The sequence below is a fragment of the Hemitrygon akajei genome, chromosome 11 (assembly GCF_048418815.1).
Source record: "Hemitrygon akajei chromosome 11, sHemAka1.3, whole genome shotgun sequence".
Lineage (NCBI taxonomy): Eukaryota > Metazoa > Chordata > Chondrichthyes > Myliobatiformes > Dasyatidae > Hemitrygon > Hemitrygon akajei.
This window is the reverse complement of record NC_133134.1, coordinates 72,452,586-72,475,265: the sequence shown is the minus strand read 5'-3', so window position 1 is coordinate 72,475,265 and position 22,680 is coordinate 72,452,586. Positions and strand designations below refer to the sequence as shown.

General features: G+C 42.0%; 1 pseudogene; it reads left to right on the top strand.

Annotated features, from left to right (window-relative positions):
• Positions 1-19,956: 19,956 nt before the first annotated feature.
• Positions 19,957-21,565, top strand: LOC140735701 (14-3-3 protein beta/alpha-1-like; annotated as a pseudogene).
• The last annotated feature ends 1,115 nt before the right edge of the window (positions 21,566-22,680 follow it).

The following is a 22,680-nucleotide window of genomic DNA, read 5'->3' as shown; positions in this document are numbered from 1 at the left end:
CAGCTTGTAAAGCAGTAAATTCCAGACTTTATACTCTGTGTAACCACACCCCCATCCCTTCTATATGCTTTCTGCTTCTCACCTTAACCCATGCCTCTTGGACGTCCCCCATATGGGCAAAAAATTACTCCTTGTCTGATTATTGCACATCGTAGAGACCTGGGTGCCACTTCAACAAGGCTGAACCATGACTCTGAGTCCAGGAACCAAGGCTGAAATTGTTTAGTGCCATTTCCACTACTACACCAGGTAAAAGGAGAACAAAATAATTGTTGCTCCAGATCCAATGTCGCAATCCAATGTGTGTGTGAGGAGTATTGCACATTCTTCTTGTGACCCTATGTGGGTTTACCTTGGGTGTTCCATTTCAGAATCAGAATTAATATCACCAGCGTATGTCATGAAATTTGTTGACTTTGCTGCAATGCAATACATAATAGAGAAAAAACTGAATTACAGTATTAAGTATTAAAATTAAATAAGTAGTGCAAACACAGAAATAAAAAGAGAAGTGAGGTAGTGTTCATGGGTTCAATGTCCATTCAGAAATCAGATGGCGGGGAAGGGGGGGGAGAAGTTATTCCTGAATTGTTGAATGTGTGCCTGCTCTCTTCTGTACCTCCTTCCTGATAGTAACAATAAGAACAAGGCAAGACCTGGGTGATGGGGGTACTTAACAATGGATGCTACCTTTTTGAGGCATCACTCCTTGAAAATGTCCAGGATACTATGGAGACTGATATCCTCCATTTTCCTTCCGCATCCCAAAAATATGTTGGTTGGTAGATTAATTGGTAATGGAAATTTGCCCCCAGCATGTAGCTGGTGATGGGGAGAAATTCTTTAAAAAGTTACACCCTGAGGAATGACAATGTGGGAACTAGAGTGGAAGCAGATTGCATAGAACGTTGGTGTGGCTGTTTTTGTGCCTAAATTACAGGTAACAAAAAGAAACATCTTACTAACCACTTATCAGTGTATACTGCAGAGCTGGTTGCCATCATTTTGAGCTTGCGGTGGGTGGAGGAAATCTGACCTTGCAACATTATAATTTGATCAGGTTCTTTTTCAGTTTTGACTAGTCTTAAAACAGGTCATTCTAGCAGTAGGTTAGATTTACTCTAGGAAGCTCTTCAAACTTTATTTCATATTCAAGGTATTCATCTACACGTCTTCTTCTTATGGGTCTCTTCACATAGAGGTGTTGAGGGGAATGAGCGGGTTGATCGTTTGGCCAAAAAAAGCTGTTAAAAATTATCTGTGGATATAGACCTTCCACTTAGCAAATCAAAGCTATGGGATTGGTGGGGCTAAGAATTAGGAGATTACGACGGGACTTGAGGGATAATGGGCATAAGAGGAGACACCTTTCCAGAATACATAAAACTCTTGGATTAATGGGAGAAGAGGGTAAGAAAAGAAGGGAAGGAATTATATTGACTCAATTTAGTACTGTGCATGCTAAATTATTCCTTATATCTTGTTGGAAAACATCACCTTAGAATGTAGGCTTTGTCATCATTATGAAACAGTTGAACACATTCTTTTACAACGTGAAGCATACAAAGTTGAAAGAAAGCAAATGCAGGCTGCAGTACCAGCTTTGGGTGTTGGCAGTTTTTATTTATGGAAGTGACTCATTTAATTCACAATATTGTCTTTCATTATTTACAATCTTTAGGACTTCTTGGGGTAATTTAGTTTTCATTTGATAAAGAACTAGTAGGGGTTTTATCTCCCAACTCTCTACACCAGACTCCAGTCCAGTTGGTGGTGGTAATGCACCTTTAAATTGGACTGCCAACCGCCATTAAAGGTCAGAAGAAGATGACAACTAAAAGGTAAGTGAATTGCTAGGCAAAGGGATTAGGTTTAGATTGGGGAGGCAGGTATGTGATTAATAGAGCAAAGGTAATTTGTGTTTGGGGCTTTTCAGATTATTCCAAATCACTTTATGATCATAGGTATACCTCTTGACTGCTGCTGAAGGAATCTGTGCAAGTCCCCACCAAGGGGTAGAGTCTTACAACACCGAAGCTGGACCTTGAGTCCTGCAACCATGATTTAAATTGTTTAATGCCATTCCCAGTACACACGTGTAAAGGAGAACAAAATAATAGTTACTCCGGATCCGATGCAGCACTCAACAATAACCGATAAAGAACATAAAAAACACAATAAATCTAAATACACAAGGTAGCTTATATAGGTAGGTTGGTTGTATGCCCTTAAAGTTATACTAGGGACAAGATGTCTGTACATAAGGTGACTGACAGGAAATGACAAATTAGTGGCAGTTGAGAATGTAGAGGGGTGAATTAGTGGGTGAAGGTGAACCACAACACACAAAATACTGGAGGAACTCAGCAAGTCAGGCAGCATCTATGGAGGGGAATAAACAGTTGATGTTTTAGGCTGGGAGCCTTCATCTATACTTTCTAGACTTCCAGACTCAGCCTGAAACTTTGACTGCAAGCAAATGAATCTCAAGGTAGTGTATGGTGACATATACATACTTCGATAATATTTTTTACTTTGAACTCTGATGGGGGCCTCAGTTTAGCAATGCATAACTTAAAGAGAATTATGCAGCACTTCCTCAATACTGCATTAGGCTTGTGAGTCCTCTGAATGAATCTTGAACCCACAATTGTCTGACTCATGCAAATGCCACATGCCACACCTGAAGCACTCTTCTCGAAATAGGATATATTTATATATAGATGATTGCTGACCAGTATATTGATTTATTGTCTATAAAGTTCAAATTCAATTTTAAGTTCTCTGTTATTTGACCACTGAACACCATCGAATGAAACAACATTCTTCCAGGCCTATGCCACAAAGACATTAACAAATAATAAGGTATTACAACACAAGTTTAAAAAGTAATCAGCATAATGCTACTGCTGCTTCACACATTATGAGACCTGGGTGGACAGGGAGTCAGGGAATTCAGTAGTCTCATGGCCTGGGTGGAGGGGAGGGATGCAGCTGTATCCTAACTGTCTTTATCCTAATGTTATGGTACCTCCTGCCTGATGTAGGGGTCAAAGAGATTGTTGGACGAATAGGAGAGGTCACAGGTAATGCTCAGGGCCCTACATATGCAGTGCTCCTGATAGGTATCACAGATGGGTGGAAGAATGACCCCGATGATCCTCTCAGCAGTCCTTACAATACTTTGTAGGAACTTGCGGTCAGATGCCTTGCAATTTCCATACCAAATGGGAATGCAGTTGGGCCCAGCACTTTCAGTGGTGCTCCTGTAAAAATTGGATTGAATGTGAGGTGTTTGGCGGAGAGGGGCTGCCTCAATCTCCTCAGAAATCGGAGACACTGCAGTGCTTTCTTGACTAAAGAGTGGTGAGGAGGGACCAGGAAAGATTGTCCATTATGTGCACTCCCACATAAAAATGGAAAGTTCTAGAAGTATTCAGCAGCATCGAGAAGTGATGGAGAGTTATCATTTCAGTTCAAAAACCCTTCGTCAAAAGTGGGAAAGAGAAAAAAGATTTAAATTGCACAAAGATAGGAAGTGATAGATAGGACAAAGGGAGTATCTATGATAGGGTGAGGTTGCTATGGTGATATGCTGTTGATATAATCTGGCTGATGAATTAACAAAAGCAGAGAGAGAAAACACAGGCAACTAAAAACACGAGATTCTGCAGTTGCCAGAAATCTTGAGCAACAGGCACAAAATGCTGGAAAAGTCAGCAAGTCAGGCAGCATCCATGGAGAGGAATAAACAGTCGACATTTCAGACTGAGAACCTTCATCAGGACTAAAGCAACTAAACACTTGTGAAATGCAGAACTATGAGAATTACCCAGCATGTCAGACCGTGTTGAAGGAGAAAGAACATCTGACCCAAGGTTATGGATGGGTAACGGCCAGTTCTGATTCAGTGAAAATTAAAATTTATTGAACTGAAACTAAAGGGTGATACAGTAGCAGTTAGCACAACAGTTTTCAGTGTCAGCTGTAAAATTGTTCAGGGTCAATTTCATGTCACTTTCTGCCCATGACAGCGTGGGCTTCCTCTAGATGCTCTGATTTCCTCTCACATTCCAAAGACATAGGATTAGTAAATTGTAGGCATGCTATGTTGGTGCTGGAAGCATGGTGACAACTGCGGGCTGCCACAGTGCATCCTCTCACAGAGATGATTCTTCTAGTGAGTCTTACTATAACATGAGGTCACAAAAAAATTATGATTAGGAGCAAGGTGAAGAATTAAGTGGGAAGTGATCAAAACTCTCAGTGTCACTCCCCGACTTCCCTCTTCTTCTATTCCATAATCTGGCCTCTTACCTCTTCTTCTCACCTGCCTATCACTGCCCCCTAGTGACCCTCTTTCTTCCCATCCATGGTCCATTCTCCTCTCCTATCAGATTCCTTCTTCTCCAGCCCTTTACCTTTCCCACTCAGCTGGCTTCACCTATCATCTTCTAGCTAGTCCTCTTCCCCCAACTTTTTTTTTTGGCATCATCCCTCTTCCAATCAAGTTCTGAAGAAGAGTCTCAGCCCAAAATATTGTCTACTCATTCATTTCCATAGATGCTGCCTGGCCTGCTGAATTCCTCCATCATTTTGCTCTGGATTTCCAGCATCTGCAAAGCTTCTTGTGTTTCTGATTCCCTGACTAAATTCAGTTGCCTCACAAGGTGGTCACACGTCTACATTCTGTTCCTCCGATGAAGAGGAGGCCAAGCTGTGAAGTACACTGCAGTGCACTAGAAGGTATGAAAATGATTTGCTGCGCTGTCTAGGAGGACTGTTGTTTAACTGGGTTGTGGGAAAATAAAAGGCAAGTGGAAAGGAGTTGGTTTCCCTGCAGCTGCATGGGAAGGTGCTATGAAAAGTGGAGTTGGAAGAGCAGATTGGGGAAATGCAAAGGCAACAATCCCCTTGGAATACTGAAAGCAGAGGAGCAGGGAAAATGTGTCTGGTACTGGAATCTCATTGAACACTGAGCGGATAATGTGTCTCTAAAAATGGCTTTAACAATCACGGGATAGGGAAGTGAAAGGAAACAATCCAGTTCAAGTTTAATTGTCATCAACCAAACATGAATACCCATGAACACAGCCAAATAGCATTACTCTGGGGCTAAGGTGCAAAACATCTGTCTTCAATGAGATTCGAGTATTAGACACATCTTCCCATCCATCATCAATGAGATTCCATTTCCAGACTCATCTTCCCCTCAGACTTCAATGAGATTCCATCACAAGGCAGATATAGCACATAAGATATTATTAAAATACAGTCACAGGTTAAAAAACAGTCCAGACCCCCAAGTCCATGAATGTTGCAGCAGTCTGCAATCAAACATAATATAGCTTGTCTTTTGCTGAGTGAACACTGGAGAGCAGCACAGACTCCAACACGTCTCCCCAGACAGTTGCATACAGGCAGTGTCGAAGCTTTGTTCTCACTATGACTAAGACTACACAGCTCCCCCACCATCTGTAGAGCACAAGGCCCACATAGCACATACAAGGCAGTAGTAAAACAGAATCACACAAATAAGAGCACAGACGAAGTCCCTGGTTCCATGAATGCACAGCTTGTCCTCCACTGAGGGCAGTTTTGACACCTCCAACATCAACTCTGACACCCTCCCTCCCCTGGATGGCCGCAAACAGGCAACACTGTGGCTTGAGGCCTCGTCCTAGTCATGACTGAGGTGCCAACCAATAATGAACTTAAAATTTTTAGTCTTTGACCGCTTTGCCAGACAATCAGGATCTCCCAGTGGCCACTCATTATAATTCCACTTACCATTCCCATTCTGATATGTCCATCAATGGCCTTCAGGATAAGGCTTTTCAGGATAATGCTTTGGCTCTTGGCAGGGTCGCCCATGCCAAACAGGATAAAAGGGTAGAGGACAGACTAAGAATGGTCCACCGGTCCTCCAGATTCAGGGGTTCAGCTCAGGCCAACAACCCTGACTGGTAAACCAAAATCGTTACGGAAACAGCAATGAAGAAGTCTTCTACATCTGAGTGTGACGGTATTCCCAAGTCTCCACCAGGGACTTACATGACTGACAGTAGGGAAGACTGAGAGGAAGCTACTGACAAGATAAAGGATAGAGGACCTTCATTGCTGCCCTAAGTGCCAGCGGTATAACAGGCACTTCAAAAAGACCATAATACGTATGAGCAGAATTAAGCCATTTGGCCCATTGAGCCTGCTCCACCATTCCACCATAGCTAATTTATTATCCCTCTCAACCCCATTCTCCTGCCTTCCCACCCCAGTAACCTTTGTCACCTTGATTAATCAATGCCTTAAATATACCCAATGACTTGGCCTGCACAGCCTTTTGTGGCAATAAATTCCACAGATTCACCATCCTCTGGCTAAAGAAAATTTTCCTCATCACTGTTCTGAATGGATGTCCCTCTATTCTGAGGCTGTGCCCTGTGGTCCTAGTCTTCCCCCACTATAGGAATCATCCTCTCCACATCCACTCTATCTAGGCCTTTCAGTATTCAATAGGTTTCAATGACATCTCCTTCATTCTTCAGAACTCTAGTGAGTACAGGCTCAGAGCCATCAAACATTCCTCATGCTCTAACCCTTTCATTCCCAGAATCATTCTCGTGAACCTCCTCTGGACCTTCTCCATTGCCATCACATATTTTCTTAGATAAGGTGCCTAAAACTGCTCACAGTACTCCAAGTGTGGTCTGATCAATGTCTTCTTAAGGTTCAGCTTCATATCTTCAGTGTTGTATTCTAGTCCTCTTGAAATGAATGCTAACATTGCATTTGTCTTCCTCACCACAGACTAAACCTGCAAGTTAACCTTTAGAGAATCCTGCATGAGGATTCCCAAGACCCTTTGCACTTCTGATCTTTGAATTTTCTCCCCATATAGAAAATAGTCCATGCATTTCTTCTAACAAAGTGCATGACAATGCACTTCCTTCTCAAATGGTATAAGTCCTTCTGCAGACACCCTGCTTCCTCAACACTAATTGCCCCTCCATCTATCTTTGTATCATCCAGAAACCTGGCCACAAAACTATCAGTTCCTTCATTTATGTATAACATGAAAAGAAGCACTCTCAATGCTGACCCCTGTGGCACACCACTGGTCACTGGTATCCAACCAAAAAAAGCCTCCTTTAATTCTCACTTTTTGCCTCCTCCCGGTCAGCCAATCTTCTATTCATGGTGGTACCTTTCCTGTAATCTTGTCAAAGGCCTTCTGAAAATCCATGTAAACATCCACTGACTCTCCTTTGTCCATTTTGCCTGTTATTTAGAACATAGAAATCTACAGCACATTACAAACCTTTCAGCTCATAATGTTGAGCCAACCATGTAACCTACTCCAGAAACTGCCTAGAGTTACCCTAATGCATAGCCCTCTATTTTCCTAAGTTCCATGTACCTATCTGAGTCTTTAAAAGACCCTATTGTGTCTGTGTTCATCACCATCGTTGGCAGTGCATTCCACACACCTCTGTGTGACAAACATACCCCTAACATTCCCTCTGTACCTACTTCCAAGCATCTTAAAACTATGTCTCCTCATGCTAGTCATTTCAGCCCTGGGAAAAAGCCTCTGGATATCCACACGATCAATGCCTCTCATCATCTTATGATGACCTCTAACAGGTCACCTCTCATCCTCTATCACTCCAAGGAGAAAAGGCCAAGTTCACTCAACCTATTCTCATAAGGCAACATCCTTGTAAATCTACTCTGCACTCTTTCTATAGTAGCCACATCCTTCCTGTAGTGAGGTGACCAGAACTGAACACAGTACTCCAAGTGGAGTCTGACCAGGGTCTTGTATAGCTGTAACATTACCTCACAGTTCTTAAACTCAATCCCACAGTTGATGAATGCCAACATACCATATGCTTTCTTAACAGTACTGTCAACCTTCTTTCCTCAAAGAATTCCAACAGATTTGTTAGGCAAAATTTCCCCTTAAGGAAGCCATTCTTTCTTTGGCTTATTTGTGATATGCCCCTAAGTACCCCAAAACTTCATCCTTAATAATGGACTCCAATATCTTCCCTATCACTGAAGTCAGGATAACTGGCCTACGATTTCTGCCTCCCTCCTTTCTTTAGAAGAGAGTTAAATTTGTAATTCCAGAATTTAGTGATTCTTGAAAGATCATTACTAAAGCCTCCATAATCTCTTCTGGTACTTCTTTTGGAACACTGGGGTGTAGTCCATCTAGTCTTATGGACTTCTACTTTCAGATTTTTCAGCATCCCAAGCACCATCTTGTTAGTAATAGCAATGAAACACACTTCTCCTTCCTGACACCATCACATTTATGGCTAGTGAAGACAGATGCAAACAGTTATTAAGTTTGACCACAGTTTCCTTGTCCCCCATTTCTTTGCTCCCTCCCCATTACTACCTCTCTAGCATCATTTTCCAGTGGTCCAATATCCACTATCATCTCTCTTTTTCCGTATCTGAAAAAATCTTTAGTATCCTCTTTTATATTATTGACTAGCTTAACTTCATATTTCATCTTTTCTCTCTTTATGACTTTTTAGTTGCCTTCTGTTTGCTTTTAAAAGCTTTCCAATCCTCTATCTCACCAATAATTTTTGCTATATCATATGCTTTTATGTTGTCCTTGGCTTCCCTTGCCTCATCCTCCCATTAAAATACTTCTTCGTCTTTGGGATGCATCTTTCCTGCACCTTCCAAATCTACCTGCATATTGAAATCCCTCATGACTATCACACATTGCCCTTTTCACATGCCTTTTCCATCTCATTGTAATTTGTAGCCCCTGTCCTGGTTACTGTTCATGGACCTGTATATAACTCCCATCAGGGTCTTTATACCCTTGCAGTTTGTTAATTCTACCCACAAGGAACCTACATCTTCCTGTCCTATGTCACCTCTTTATAAAGATCTGATTTCATTCTTTTACCAACAGAGCCACATCACCCCCTCTGCTTACCTGCCGGGTCCTTTCAATACAATGTGTTGTCCTTGGATGTTAAGCTCCTGACTAAGTATTAACTATCTGATGCCATGATCTTCTTTTAGCCTTGACTCAGCAATGCCCACAACATCATGCCTGCCAATCTCTGACGGTACTACAAGATCATCTACCTTATTCCATATACTGTCTGCATTCAAGTATAACACCTTCAGTCCTGTATTCATCACCCTTTTTGATTTAGCCCACCTGTTACACTTTAACATCCCACTGACTTCAATTTTGCCTTATCATCTGCCTGTCCTTCCTCACAATCTCACTTCATACTGCATCTAGCTATACACCGACTACCCCTGTCAATCTGGTTCCCAAACCCCAAAGGCTCCAGAAAACCTGCCTGCATGTACATTGGTTCTTGATAATAATCTTTCATAATTGTCCAATCTACTGATTCATTGATGGTAAATGCAGTTGAACCACTTTCAGAGATAAAGGCACATCATCCAGCTCACACAGAGTTCTGCTCTCTTTACAGATGGCATTTCATTCTTCTGTAAATACTACAAATCATGATGAAAAGGTTCAAAATTCTGTGCATTTTATTTTCACAACGTATCATCAGCTCAGCCAAAATCTGTCCATAATGAAGTTCTGGACAATGTGTCTTTCTCAACTTGGCTTGACTCTTCACCTTGGTAGACAACCTGGTTCAAAAATCAGCAAAGCTGCTCTCAAATTTTCCATATTCAATAGTTTCAAAGGCACATTTAATGTCAGAGAAATGTATACAATATACATCCTGAAATTCTTTTTCTTCACAAATATCCACGGAAACAGAGGAGGGCCCCAAAGAATGAATGACAGTTAAACATTAGAAACCCAAAGCCCCCCCCCCATTGTATTTGAAAAAAAAGTTGTTCACCATAAGCATAAAGGTATTCAAGTTTGTGCCCTCAACACCCTGCTAAATGGCATTAAAAGCGGGACATGTACTCCAAGCAGCAGATGGAAAACATCTCCATCTATGATGTCTCAGAAAAAACCTCTGAGTCCCTGGAGTTCAATGGATCACCAGCAGCAGACTTCTGGGTACCTGCAGGCTTCTCTGGATAGATCGTGTGGAGCACATGGCTTCAGATAGTTAATACTTATGAAAATGACCTTATGGAGTGTTTAAAGTCATGAGAAGCATAGATACATTGGCTAGTAAGTCTCTTTCCCAGGATATGGGAGTCCAAAATTAGGGGGCATAGATTTAGGATGAGAGGGGACAGACTTAAAAGGGCCCTGAGAGACAACTTTATCACACAGAGGATGGGAACTATATGGAATGGACCACCAGAGGAAGTAGCTGAGGCAAGTAGAATAGTATCAATTAAGAAGCACTTGGATAGGTATGTGGAGGGAAGGGACCTAGAGGTATATGGGCCGAATGCAGGAGATTGGGACTAACGGACAACATGCTGGGCATAGACTCGTTGGGCCCTAGGGCCTGTATATGCTCTGTGACTAATAGAAGGCTGTGCTTTATTACCAACTCAAGAACCATCTACAGTGCAACAGAAGCCTGAAGCTGTGATACAATAACTAATTCAACGAAGGAAATTCAGCATTTCCACTGGTGGTTGGGAGAACCCTGGCTGTAACTGCAGAACTGCTTCATTAAAGCCACAAACAATAATCAGGAAGCAGACAGTACTTCACCCTCTGTCTGGCAAATGTCCCTATAACTCAAGCTTAATTGTAATTCAACCATACACGAATGCAGCCAAGCAAAACAACATTACTCCCTGCTATAGCAACTGTGGGAAGTTTCTCACTCACACAATTACAATTTTTCCAAACCATGAATGACATTATTAGGTCTACTTTGCTTTGTAAAGATGCTTACAAAATGGAAACATAATAGTTCGGCTTGGACTAGATGGGCCAAAGGGCCTGTATCTATTCTGAAGGGTTCTATGACTTTATGTTGGATGGTTCAACTTGAAACCAGTCTCTATGACTGAAATCTTAGTCATCTATTCTAATATTCTTGTGTGTGACTTGTTTGGTATTCTGTTGTTACAAGTAGGTGTAACTGGAAGCTGTTTGAATAATAATTTCCTTACCAGTAGGACTATGATACTACTCAACAGCTCCACTGACAGGCAGTAAATTATAGTGTAATTCTTTTAAACCAGGACAATCCATTAGGTTGGACTAAAAAAAAAGGTACCCTGTATGAAACAAAACTTTAAGCCATTGATTTGTCTATTTCCTTCTATAGATGCAGCCTGACTTGAGGGTAAATGACAGGTTAAATGCAAACAGGTTTTTTTCCCACTGAGGTTCAGTAAGACTAGAATTAGAGGTCATGGGTTAAGGGTGAAAGTGAAATATTTAAGGGGAACATGAGGGGGAACTTCTTCACTCATAGGGTAGTAAGAGAGTGGAACTGGTGGATGCAGGTTCGATTTCAACATTCAAGAGAAGTTTTGATCAGTATGTGAATGGGAGGGGTATGGAGGGCTACAGTCCAGGTGCAGGTCTATGGGACTAGGCACAGATTAGAAACCTTGAGAACACCTCACACCTGAATACCAGGTTCTTCCCAGTTATCAATAGGAAGTACCCTCCCCACAGTCCCAATTTCAGTTTTATCTTCCCTGTCCATTCCAGCCAATTTTTGTTGCATGCCTCTGCCCCTCTGAACCCAATCCCCAGCATCTTCACATAATTGGACCTGAGAGTGAAGGGGACGCTGGATCGGTTGGGCCAGTTGTCGAAGAGCATGGCCTCGCTCTTCCTGTTGTTAACCCTAGACCCTGATACTAACTCAGACTTGTCACAGATGCTGATCAAATTGTGAACTGACCTCAGATTAGAGCAGAAGATGGTGATGTCGTCCATATACAGGGAGGTTTATACCTGTGTCTCTCCACTGCCCACTAGTGTCACCCCTCTTATGCTCTCATTCTTCCTGTTGGCTTCAGCAAAGGGTTCTATATAGAACACAGACGGGGAGAGACGGCAATCCTGTTTGATCCAGGCTTGATGGGGAAGCTACCTGTTTCCCACCCAATGATTTGTACTGTGCTACAGATGTTTCTGTAGAGCAGGTGGATCCAATTCCTGATTCGCTCCCCAAGTCCTATTTTGAAGAGTATGTCTATCATGTACATATGTAATATCCTGTTGAAGGCTTTCTCCTGTTCCAAGCTGACCAGGCAGGCATCCACCCCCCTTGTCCTGCACATAGGCAATAGTATCCCACAGTAGCACAAGGCTGTCAAAGATCTTCCTGCCAGATACAGCACAGGTTTAGTCCGGGTGGATCACCTGTCCCAGAACAGGCTTGATCCTGTTGGAGATGGCCTTGGACAGGATTTTATAGTCTACATTCAAAAGTGTCCAATACTTGATGTCGTTCCTTTTCCCCTTTCTGGTTGTAGATGGAGGTAATTATGCCCTTCCTCATGGAGTCTGAGTTGTTGCCAGCTAGAAGCATAACATTGTACACATCCAGCAGGTTTGGGCCCATCCAATCCCACAGAGCCGAGTGAAAGGATTTGATGGAACCAGCCAGCTCCTCCGGGGTCAGTGGCTGGTCCAGATGCACACTTGCTGTTGTCTAACACTTATGTGATAGATGATGGGAAGTTCTGGGAGGCTGTGGTCATACAGACTGGCATAGAAGGATTTGCAGATCCTCATTATGGTTCTGAGTCATCCTCTTCCTTAAGGAAGAGGCTATGGATCACTGAACTCCCCCCCCCCCCCGCCCCCCCCGCCCCCATGAACCTCTTGGAAGTGTTGAGTGTTGCTCCAGATCTCTAGAATCTGCAGTCTCTTGTCTACATATAAGTTACTGAAAATCTATTTCCTTCTCTAGTTTCTGGTACATACAATAAGGATATGGTGAATAAAACGTATGCAAGAATTAGCTTATTATCAGTAGGGAGAGGTTAATACTGAACTGACTTCCCCCAATTTACAGAATATACACTCAATGGCCACTATTAGGTACATCCATATATCGACTTGTTAATGAAAATATCTAATCAGCCAATCGTGTGGCAGCAACTCAAAGCATTAAAGGATGAAGATATGGTCAAGAGGCTCAGTTGCCCGGTCGACTGGGGAGTTGTGACAGAAGTGGTGGTTTGACATAATCTGAACTATGACTGGGTTGAGATGGCAGGTAGTAGCAGTGGAATGGAAGAGGAAGATGTAAGGGACTATGAGGAATGGAAGAAAGTGCAGACAGGTAGGAAAAGTGGAAATAAACAAAATCGTGATGGAGAACAATGATCGACTCAAAGGTAGTTGATAGAAGAAGAGTTTACTGTTTTAAGTTTAAGCAAGGGATTGAAGTAAATACATTGAGTCCAATAGTACTGTCTAACAAACTAAAGAAATTAATAGGATATATAAGTATGGCAAAGATTCTGCAAGATTGGGCACTGTTGTTTGCAAAAATTTGGAGCTGGGGGAGAAAGCAATGAAGGTAATAAATATTGGCGAAAGAGAGGTTATAGGAAAGAGAGTATGAGGGGGAAATTGTGTTAAAGGGGTAATAATAGGAATACCAATTGGAGAAAACTTTGAGGAACTAAAGAAAAGTATTAAAAGAGGATTGGTCACTGAGATAAAGGTGGAAAGCAGTGAGGAATGGAGGAAAGGTTGATAGCACATCTGTTAATATTTCAGGGTTCAATCTTACTAGAAAAAGTAACAATTGGATTCATATGCTCTAAGAGTCAGAACCTATGTTCCACCACCACTTTGGTGTTATAAATGTCAGAAATATGAGCACGTAGTGGTGATGTGTAAAGGAAGAAAGAGGTGTGATAGATGTGGAGGAAAACATATGTATGAGCAGTAAACCGGTATGTATGAGCAGTGCAGACAAATGAACTGGTAAAATGTTGTTGTGGTGGTGCCCATACATCAGTCTCTGGGGAATGTGAAATTAGGAAAAAAACCAATGGAAGTCCAACATATGGGGACAGCATCATGTGTCATATGCAGAAGTAAACAATGAGAGAAAAGTTAAAGGAAGAAATGACCAGTACAGATAAATTAGTTTAATTCACAGCACATTATTAATTGTTCTGAACAACAAAAACTAAAAAGAAAATGTAAAAATGATAGTGAAGGCAGCAGTGCTTATTGCTCCGCGATGTTTGCTCTGCCCTTCGCTTCACTGAGGCTGAGGCTGTGGGCCTGATGCACCATCAATAACTCTTGGAGACGTGAGGTGAGATATAGGCTTTTATTGGCTGGAAGAAAGAACAAGCAGCAATTGACCACCATCCTGGAGACTGAGGCCAGGGCAGTGTCTCCAATCGCCTTTATACAGGGGTCCGTGGGAGGAGCCACAGGAGCAGTCAGCGGGGGGGGGGGGGGGGGCGTGTGTCCAGACAGGTATATGTAGTTCACCACAGGGCGAACTGAGGCTGTGGCCTGCTCTGGCTGCTCCAGGCTCTGCTGTGTGAGGAACTGAAGCTGAGGCTGTGGCCTGCTCTGGCTGCTCCAGGCTCTGCTGTGTGAGGAACTGAAGCTGAGGCTGTGGCCTGCTCCGGCTGCTCCAGGCTCTGCTGTGTGAGGAACTGAGGCTGAGGCTGTGGCCTGCTCCGGCTGCTCCAGGCTCTGCTGTGTGAGGAACTGAGGCTGAGGCTGTGGCCTGCTCCGGCTGCTCCAGGCTCTGCTGTGTGAGGAACTGAAGCTGAGGCTGTGGCCTGCTCCGGCTGCTCCAGGCTCTGCTGTGTGAGGAACTGAAGCCGAGGCTGTGGCCTGCTCCGGCTGCTCCAGGCTCTGCTGTGTGAGGAACTGAGGCTGAGGCTGTGGCCTGCTCCGGCTGCTCCAGGCTCTGCTGTGTGAGGAGCTGAGGCTGAGGCTGTGGCCTGCTCCGGCTGCTCCAGGCTCTGCTGTGTGAGGAACTGAGGCTGAGGCTGTGGCCTGCTCCGGCTGCTCCAGGCTCTGCTGTGTGACAAATATTTAGCCACCAGGAAGTGTTGCTTGTGGCAGATGTTGCAGAGATGCTCGATGAAGCAGGTCCCCCAGTTTATAACGGGTCTTAGTTTTACGACTCCGTAGTAATACAAATATCTATTGAAAGAATTTGTAAGATGATAAAAAGAATGAATGATCTCACCAGGGAAATTGGATACCCAGTGTTATGTGACAGGGAGAGAGCTACAGTATTGAATGTAGAGAAAACAGAAATGCTGTGCATACTTTTGTTAAAATAAACAGTTCTGATGATATCAGTAATGAAGGGGAGTGGAGAGAAGCGTTATCATTATTAGAGAACTTGGAAGCATTAGAGATGGATGGAAATTTAGAGGGTACATTCAATTTGATGTTCCCGTGACAGAATTGAATTGTATTCTTAGAAAGGGAAAGAAACCATCTACTGGGCAGGATCAGATAAATTCTGTGAGTGAGAAAGGGAAGGAAGTTATTCAATCATGTATGGGGAAAAGGAAACCTTCCTAAAGAATATAAATAAGCAATCATAGTTGCAATACGGAAGCAGGCAGAAGTCCTTAACAATCCAGCAAGTTATAGACCAATAGCATTAACCTCACATTTGTGGAAAACCATGGAAAAATTATTAATAAGAGATTGACATTTTACATTGAAAGAAGATGGGGTATTTTTAATGATTAGAGTGGGTTTAGGAGAGGAAGAAGAACCATGGATCCAGTTTGGTCCAGAACAGGAGGTGAGGAGGGCTCAATTGAACAGAGAGAGTGTAGTAGCAGTCTTTTCTGATGTAGTTAAAGCATATAATATGATGTGGAAAGAAGGTTTGATCATCAAATTATATAAATTGGGAATTAGAGGTAGAATGGAATGGATAAGATTTTTTAATTGTTAGATTAAATCTATCATGATGTGAGTAGGGAAATCTATTTTAAGTAAACAAATTGTGGAAACTGGGGCCCCTCAGGGAAGTATTGTCAGTCCGTTATTATTTGCTATAATGATAAATGATATATTTTCTAATATAGATAGTAGTATCAGAGTATCATTATTTGTAGGCGATGGAGTGAAGTGGAAAAGGGGTGGGAATGTAGAATTTATAATATAGAAACTTAGAGGCAATAGTTAAGGTATTTAAGATTGGGCATGAAAATGGGGATTCAGAATTTTAGCAGAGAAATACAAAATAATGTTTTTCACTAGGAAGAGGATAGAACAACACTTAAGACTAAAACTTTATGGAATAGTATTAGAAAATGTGGATACCTTTACTTTTTTAGGAATTTGGCTTGATAAAAGACTCATCTCGTCAACACATATTAAGGAAATAATAACGAAAAGTAAAATAGTGCTAAATGTTCTGAGGTGTTTATTAACAAAGGAATGGGGAGCTGACAGGATATCCTTCAAAGCAATATATATATATATAATATAGGATTAATAACATCAATCACAAACAAGAGAAAAACTGCAGATGCTGGAAATCCAAGCAACACACACAAAATGCTAGAGGAACTCAGCAGGCCAGGCAGCATCAATAGAAAGGAGTGAACAGTGAATATTTTGGGCCGAGGCCCTTTATCATATTAATAAGATCAATACTGGACTATGGAAGTATGATAAATGGATCAGCATCACACAGTATGCTGAATAAACTGGATATAATTCAAAGCCAAGCATTAAGGTTAATCAGTAGGGCAATAAGGACAAAATCAGAGGTGGCAATGTGGGTGGAGTTGGGAGAGACACCTCTGGTACTGAGAAGAACACAGCTCGCATTAACATATTGGGTAAACCTACAAGGATATGGAGAAAATCATCCAAACAGCTTTTAGATCCATGCTGGGAAAAGGAAAGAAAGAAATATAGAAGTTTTAAATGGACTATTGAAGGAAAAGCAAAAAGGACAGGAATTAGTAATAAGGCAACGAGTGCTGCATTGCCTTTACCTGGGATGCCTCCATGGCTGGTGAAGCACCTCTGATGCTTGTGAAGCACCGGAAGTGGATCTTAAATGATTTGAAAGGAAATAGAAATATAGAGAAGTGATTTTAAATCAAGATAAAGTTGAATCTTATGTAAACAATAATTCTGGATATTTACGAATACACAGTGCTTCAAAAATGGTAATGGTAGATTAAGGGTACGATTGACAGAGCCTGATTTTAACATCATAAAGCAGCTGAGGATGCAAGACCAAAGAACTGATTGTGGACTTTAGAAAGGGTACGATGAGAGCACACACACCAGTGCTCATAGAAGGATCAGAAGCGGAAAGAGTGAGCAATTTCAAGTCCCTTGGTGTCAATATCTCTGAGGATCTATCCTGGGCCCAACATACATATGCAGCTATAAAGAAGGCACAACAGTGGCTATACTTCATTTGGAGTTTGAGAAGATTTAGTATGTCATGAAAAATACTTGCAAATTTCTACTGATGTACTGTGGAGAGTATTCTACCTGGCTGCATCATTGTCTCGTATGGTGGGGGGGGGGGGGGGGCGCTACTGCACAGGATTGACGTAAGTTGCAGAGAGTTGTAAAATTAGTCAGCTCCATCATGGCTACTAGCCTCCATAGTATCCAGGACATCTTCAAGGAGTGGTACCTCAAAAAGGCAGTGTCCATTATTAAGGATCCCCACGTACAAACAAGCTGGATGAACTCAGCAGGTCAGGCAACATCCGTTGAAACGAGCAGTCAACGTTTTGGGCCAAGACCCGTCAGGACTGACGGAGGGGACAGAGGCCCTATAAAGAAGGTGGGGGGAGGGGGAAAACCAATCGGAGGAAAGATCAAGGGGTGGGGGAGGGGAAGCAGGGAGGGGATAGGCAGGAGAGGTGAAGAAGGAATGAAAGGGGAAAGCACTATGGGTAGTAGAAGAAGGCAGAATCATGAGAGAGGTGATAAGCAGCTGGAAGAGGAGGCAGAGTGAAAGTGGGATGGGGGAAGGGAGAGGGAGGGAATTACCGGAAGTTGGAGAATTCGATGTTCATACCAAGGGGCTGGAGACTACCCAGACGGTATATGAGGTGTTGCTCCTCCAACCTGAGTTTGGCCTCATCATGGCAGTAGAGGAGGCCATGTATGGACATATCCGAATGGGAATGTGGAGCAGAGTTGAAGTGGGTGTCCACTGGGAGTTCCTGTCTGTTGTGGCGGACGGAGCGGAGGTGCTTGACGAAGCGGTCCCCCAATCTGCGCCGGTATAGAGGAGGCCGCACCGGGAGCACCGGATGCAATAGATTACCCCAACAGACTCACAAGTGAAGTGTTGCCTCACCTGGAAGGACTGTTTGGGGCCCTGAATGGTGGTAAGAGAGGAGATGTAGGGATAACAGCATCTGCAGTGTACTTTGTGATTATTAAGGATCCCCATCACCCAGGACATGCCCTCTTCTCATTGCTACCATCAGGAGGAGGTACGGAAGCCTGAAAGCACACAGTCAATGATTCAGGAACAGCTTCTTCCCCTCTGTATCCAATTTCTGAATGGATACTGAACCTATGTACTCTGCCTCACTACTTTTTTTATTTCCATTTTTTGTACTATTTTATTTAATTTAACTATTTAATATATTCATACTGTAATCTGGTTTTTCTGTATTATTATCTATTGCATTGTATTGCTGATGCAAAGTTAACAAATTTCACGACATATGCTGGTGATATTAAGACTGATTCTGATGATGATTTCTCAGCGTATACAGGTGAAATGACAGCTGTACGATTAGCTTTGCAGTAGGTGGATGAAGTGAAACCAATGACAGTTGTAATATTGGCTGTTTCAAGCTCAACAATCGGGAGTCTAAAAGGTTTACGTTAAGAGGCAAAGACCAGACATTATGTGTGAGATGATGCAAACCTTATTTAGACTTGAAATAATGGGACTCTGTGTATTTGTTTAATGTGGATTCCAGGACATGTTGGTATTAGAAGAAATGAGCAAGTGGATAACTCAGCAAAGGAGACAACTAAGCAAGCAGAAGTGGGCATTCAAATAAATTACAGTAAAGGAGAAATGAAAAACATTAAAAGTGAAATTGTAAAATGTACAGAAAACAATGGGTTGAAGAGCAAGACATCATTATAAAATCCATAAAGAAGTGGGATGGTTGAGGAATGCAGGAAAGAGCAGGAAGGAGGAGGTAATAATACTGAGATTGAGATTTGGACATACAGGGTTAAATAGTTCATTGTTTTCGTTGAAGAAACACAATAATGGGGTTTGTGAATATGATAATCAACAAGAAACCGTTGAGCATGTACTGGTGAGGTGTCCCAAGATATAATCAAGAGAGTAATTGGTTGGTTTTAAAGTTTGGTCTGAACAAAAACTGATCCTCCTCCTCTTCTGAAGTTTTATGGCGACTGAAAACAGCTTGAAGGCGCATTACCGCCACCTTCTGAACTGGAGTATGGGTCAGGATATCTAAATCCTATGTTTGTATTTGTATCAAATTCTATAAGAAGACCTATATTTGTAAGGAACTGTACTATATATATTTAAAGCAATAATCCTGTGATCATTTCCATTAAAAATATTGTTAATCTTAAATTTTATTTTATTCCATGATAATGTGCTGATGGGACAATAACACCTTTGGTTGACCCCATAGATGCCGCTGCTTCTGTGCCTGCTGCCATCTTAACTGAAATTACCAATACTAATACTTTTACACACTCACGTCAGTTCTCATGTCCTCCTTCTCAATCCAATAAAGTACTTTTAAAAAGCATACTGAACATCATAATGGAATAACTATAGTTTACATACAATTACCCTTCACAAACAGCAATGTGCTGAGAAACAATCATTTTAGTGGTAATGATAGAGAGAGAAATATTAATTCAGGATTTGGGAGACTTAACATCAGAATCAAAATCAGATTTAGTTAGGGAGGCGAACGAGCCTCAAGTGAGGCGAATCGCGGCAGTTCCTCCTCACTCGCTGAGCGCCAGAGTCACTGTCAGGGCTAAACTCGGACAGTAGAGTGCGAGAGCAATCGGCTTCCCTCCCCCCCTTCCCATCTGCCATGGACAAGAACGAGCTGATGCAGAAGGCCGAGCAGGCCGAGCGCTACGATGACATGGTGACCTCGATGGAAGCCGTGACCGAGCAGGGCCTGGAGCTCTCCAACGAGGAGCACAACTTGCTCTCGGTCGCCTACAAGAACGTGGTGGGGGCCCACCGCTCCTCCTGGAGGGTCATCTCCAGCATCGAGCAGAAGACCAAGAGCAACGAGAAGAAGCAGCAGATGGCCTGGGAGTACCGGGAGAAGATCGAGGCCGAGCTACGGGACATCTGCAACGATGTGTTGGGTCTTCTTGATAAATACTTGATTGCCAGTGCAAGTTCTCCAGAGAGCAGAGTTTGCTATTTGAAAATGAAGGAGATTACTATCGTTACTTAGCTGAAGTGGCTTCTGGTGATGACAAGAAAGCCACAGTCAATCATTCACAAGAAGCTTACCAAGAAGTGTTTGACATCAGTAAAAAAGAGATGCAGCCGACACACCCTATTCGCCTAGGACTGGCCCTTAATTTTTCAGTGTTTTACTATGAAATTCTCAACTCTCCAGAACAAGCTTGCGCTCTTGCAAAGGCTGCATTTGATGAAGCAATTGCAGAGCTTGATACACTGAATGAAGATTCCTACAAAGGCAGCACAATAATAATGCAGTTATTGCAAGATTACTTGACATTGTGGACTTCAGACAACCAGGGGGAAGAAGCTGATGCTGGCGAGGGAGGAGAGAATTAAACTTCCGCCTTCTTGTTCTGTCTGCACCGTTCCTGAATCTTCACCATCAAGACTATTTGTAATCTTTGCTGCCCCACTAGTTTCTATTTTAGGTCTTTGGAGAGCTTCTGTCACTTTTGTTGGGTCTCTGTGTTTCCCATGTGGTTTGTTTTTGATAGGGGAGAAGAGCCAATTCATATTGGGGACTCTTGTACTGTATGTTTCAGATGGCCAATGTAAATTCATGGTGTGGAATTTTTATACAAGTTTTAACTGCTTGGTTAGTACTCTTTGTAGCTGTGGTTTCCACAAAGCTAATGTCAATTGTTTCCTGTACTAGCAAAGAAGGATGCCCATAACTTAGTATCTGTATTGGGGAAATGGCAGATTCAGTACGAGTCGTGCAATTTCTAGAGAGTTGCTAATATGTAGATCAAAACCTGCACCATCTATTATGTGTCTCAGGATTTTTTGGATAGGGCAGAGGAGGATTAACATTCCATGAGTTGCAATATTCATCATTGCTCATGTCTTCATTTTGCTACACATGACATCTGAACATTTTATTTGTATTTAAAAGAAATTATTGTCAACGTAAGAACAAATGTACAAGCAATCATGCAGTAAAAATGAACGCTTACCTTTGATAATGTATGTTTTAAGAGGTAAAGACCTTCCCATGTGTTTATCTGGTAACTTCTTTTTTTTAGTTTTTGCTTTGTGGTTTTGATTGCCTAACACCCATGTGGCTGTGAAATAGTTAACAGGGAAGTAATGAGATATATTGCTGTATGGCTAGCTGCATTCATGTCTTCTGGACTTTTCTTAAGAACACAAGCATAACTGTTATCAAGAAAATGTGTAAAGTTGATGTAAGTGGAATAAAATGTTTTATGAATGGATTTTTAAAAAATTTCAATTTGATTCACTAAATTATATGCTGATATTTGTGTCTCCAGTAGAATGGAATTCACAAATATAGTCTGGATGTAGGAAGCTTTGGATATATAAATGCTGAAACTGCTGCCTCGTAAATGAAGGGATAATTGTTCAGCATATTTTCAACCTAGATTAGTTGTCTAGCAATGACTTGACCAATTCCTGAAACTGTTCAAACCTAAACGAATGGCTGGTAAACCACCGTTTTATCTGTAAATAGTACAGTGGCAGTGTTTTCAGTATTTGCCCAAAACTCGTTTTGCTCTGAAAGATTATGCATCTGCAAAAACACCTGGTGTTGCATTTTGGTGGACATCTTTACTGGTAGCTCTATAGTGGTATTTTTTCCTAGTTCCCTGGTTAAACAATTCCTGTTTTACAATGGCGACTCCAATGTACTATGTTAATAATAAAAAATTATTCTGAAAATGTTAAAAAAAAATCAGATTTAGTATCAATGGCATATGTCGTGAAATTTGTTGACTTTGTGGCACCAGTACATTGCAATGCATAATAATAAAGAAAAAACATGAATTAGAGTGTGTATATATGTATGTATATATATAGATAAATTAAATAAATAGTGCAAAATAGAAATAAGTAGTGAGGTAGTGTTCATGGGTTCATTGTCCATTCAGAAACCTAATAGCAGAGAGGAAAAGGCTGTTCCTGAATTGTTGAGGGTGTGCCTTCAGACTGCTGTACCTCATTCCTGATGGTAGCAATGAGAACAAGACATGACCTGGGTGACGGGTGTCCTTAATGATGGACCCCACATTTTTGACACATTGCTCCTTGAAGGTGTTCTGGATACTCTGGAGGCTAGTGCCCATGATGGAGCTGAGTTTACAATTCTTTGTAGCTTATTTCGATCCTGTGCGTTGCCCCCCACTCCATACCAGATGGCGATACAGCCAGTTAGAATGCTCCGCAAGGTACATCCACAGAACCGTGTGCTATTTTACACCCACCCCTAAGAGAAGATGGTCCCACGGTATAATGACGAATCTGAGAAACAGCATTCCCTTAGTAGTAAAGAGATTTCTTATTTAGCTCTGATTACCGAAGATAATTAGTC